We start from the raw sequence: 2803 nt of genomic DNA, 5'->3' as shown, positions 1-2803 counted from the left end.
TCATTAGGATACTAATTAAGAATTCAAAAATAGAACTATTTTTATTAAAAAAATATAACAAAACGTACACTCTTGTATAATTTTCAATGTAACTCTTCAACAATAAATTCCTTAACAATACTCTTAAAAGTAAAAAGATTTTTAGTGTCTATTTTCTCCATCTAAATGACTCAAACTTAAAACTTTTTTTTTAATGAAGTTATACTTAACACTTAACCTAATGAGCATTTAATATCACGTGATTTGAATTTTATATATATATAGAAAAATATTATTTATTGTTTGACCCTTTTTGTGGAGTAGTTAGATGACCCGTGCTTGAGGAGGAAAGTTAATGGCAATAACATGAGCCAACATACAATAATGTCCTGCAGCAACCTGACTTGAATTTCCACCAACTTTGAATAGTCTCAGCTAACAAACAGCCAAACAGGCATAAAATTTTACTTTAATTTATACCAACCAACGAGAGACACCTAATTAAAGGACACCTTGTAACCAATAAACCCTGAGTTTAGTTGATAAGAAATAAATGCATAGCTCATTCGTTCTTAACTATAAGATATTTTTAATTAATTAATGTTTTTAAAATTAATTATATTAAATCTCTCATAATTAATTGTACTATCATTTTAAAATTATATATTTTTATTTTTTTTATTCACTTAAATTATTTTTTTTATTAGTGTTTTGAAAAAATAATTAAATAAGAATATGTAGAAAAAAATTAATATATCTGAAAATTAAAAAATAATTTTATTAAAAATAACAAACAAATTTTTAAAAATATCTTATAATTAAGAATGAAGGAAGTGTTTAAAAAAAACATATATTTGATTTCCGTTATTAATGTAAAGATAGATTGTATTGATAGGTAATACAATAAGTATTATTTGAGCTTTAAAGTTTGTCTTCAGCTTAACGAGTCTCAAAATCTCATTCACCTACATTTTCCATGATTAAAAAAAGGCACTTTCTATCTTCTTCGAGGAAGGGCAAATGCGATCATGGTCAACTAGAAATGTGTCACGTTCATTTGATCTCCCACTTTAAAGACACTTTGAATTACGTTTTTTTAATCCATTTGTGTTAAGATAAATTACGTTGGTAAAACCCGTAGACTAAATGTTTTTATGAATCCCTTACCGCTAAAGCCTCTTAAATCCCTCTCTGCATTCGTCTTCGGCACAGTACCTCCACCATCATCTGCTGATTCATTCGCTGCCACTATTGTTTCAGGTTGTATAACGTGATGGTGTCCATGTGTTACCTTTGGCCGAGTTGCAGAAATAGTAGACAAGGGATCCACATGTAAGAATTAAACAGTCTAGCCTAAAAAAAATTCAACATTAATTGTTAATTATTCAGTATATATGCAGCATGTGGTGCTAGTGGGGCTCTGTATACACTGATTTGTTGTGTCGTTGGTTGTGGGTGGCTATACTCATGCTTTTACCGCTCCAAGATGAGACAGCAGTATGGTTTAAAGGGGAATGGTTGTACGGATTGCCTGCTTCATTGCTGTTGCGAGTCCTGCACCCTCAGTCAAGAGTATCGTGAGCTTAAGCAACGTGGATTTGACATGATTATTGGTATGTAATTATTATGTATTTGATAAATACCCAGCTATATATATATATGTGCAGAAGAAGCATTCCAAATTCCTTTTTTAATTTGTTTCAACTTGGTATGGTTAGGGTGGCATGGAAATGTCGAGCAACGAAGTCGGAAGTAGCCATGACTGCTGCAACAGCTCCATTAGTCGAAAAGGGCATGAGTTGTTGAATACATCCTGAATCCCTCTCTGCCACTATTGTTTTCGTTGATCCATTCATTCGCCGATTCCGTTCCGTTTTCTGATTCGTGTCGGTGAGTTTCAGGTGCGGGGAAAAGTAAGGGGTTCAAGGACGGTTTGGACGAAGACGGCCACGCGCCGTCGTCTCCAACGGAGGTGAAACACTCGGTAGAGCCTTTAAACACGAGGCGCAGAGGCGAGGAGGACGATGGATTGATCCATCACGACAGTGATTCGAAGTCTCCGACCAACTGCCCCGTGAGCGTGTTGTGCGGCCCCGATTCGGGGACAAATTTCACCGGTAGCAGTAGCGGCGGTAGCAGTAGTAGCAACAACAACAGTTCCAACAGCGGCGGGTGTTGTTCCGGGAACGTCACTGAGGTTGAGGTGGAGGGAGATGAGGGGTGTTGTTCCGGGAAGATGAGGAAGGTGATGATTAAAATAGAAATTCATTTTAGGGTTTTTTTTTCTCGACGGAAAAGGCCCAAAAAATTGGTTTTAGGGAATTTTTAGGGTAAATTTTTTTAACACAGATGGGTAAAAAATGCAATTTAAGGTGCTTTCAGTGGTAGTGGATATCACTTCTTAATGATCAACTTGCAATTGAGACTTTCGGGAATTTTATAAAACAGAAAAAGCAAATTTGTGAATCAGGAGACCAAATACGAAATTAAAGCTAAAGTGAGAGATTAAAAGTACAATTCAAACTAAATAATACTACCCATAAGTTCTTCGAAAAAGATGTTAGAAAGGAAAATAAAACTTCAAAAAAAAAAAATCACCTTTGGATTCTCTAACAACACAGCCTCCTCCCTCGTAGCCTTCTTCTAACTATCTTTTGTCTCTAAGGAAATATTTTCTCCCATCTCATATTCTTTGTCTTTCAAGTTAATATATACTTTTTAAAAACTTGTTAAGTATACACATTATAATAACAAAATAAATACACTTGATGAAAATATTTTTATTAAAAGAGTTAAACTATAATTCTAAATTTATTTAATTGTT

The 2803-nt window shown here is 33.9% G+C and overlaps 1 pseudogene across 1 annotated transcript; it reads left to right on the top strand.

The window, feature by feature from the left end:
* Positions 1 to 1133: 1133 nt before the first annotated feature.
* Positions 1134 to 2485, top strand: LOC100809748 (protein PLANT CADMIUM RESISTANCE 2-like; annotated as a pseudogene). Its single transcript, XR_005892290.1, has 3 exons — positions 1134 to 1311; positions 1380 to 1592; positions 1698 to 2485. The product of XR_005892290.1 is annotated as a protein PLANT CADMIUM RESISTANCE 2-like (transcript).
* The last annotated feature ends 318 nt before the right edge of the window (positions 2486 to 2803 follow it).

Source organism: Glycine max, chromosome 7 (genome assembly GCF_000004515.6).
Source record: "Glycine max cultivar Williams 82 chromosome 7, Glycine_max_v4.0, whole genome shotgun sequence".
NCBI lineage: Eukaryota > Viridiplantae > Streptophyta > Magnoliopsida > Fabales > Fabaceae > Glycine > Glycine max.
The sequence above is the reverse complement of the archived record's forward strand: the minus strand, read 5'-3'. Positions and strand labels throughout refer to the sequence as shown.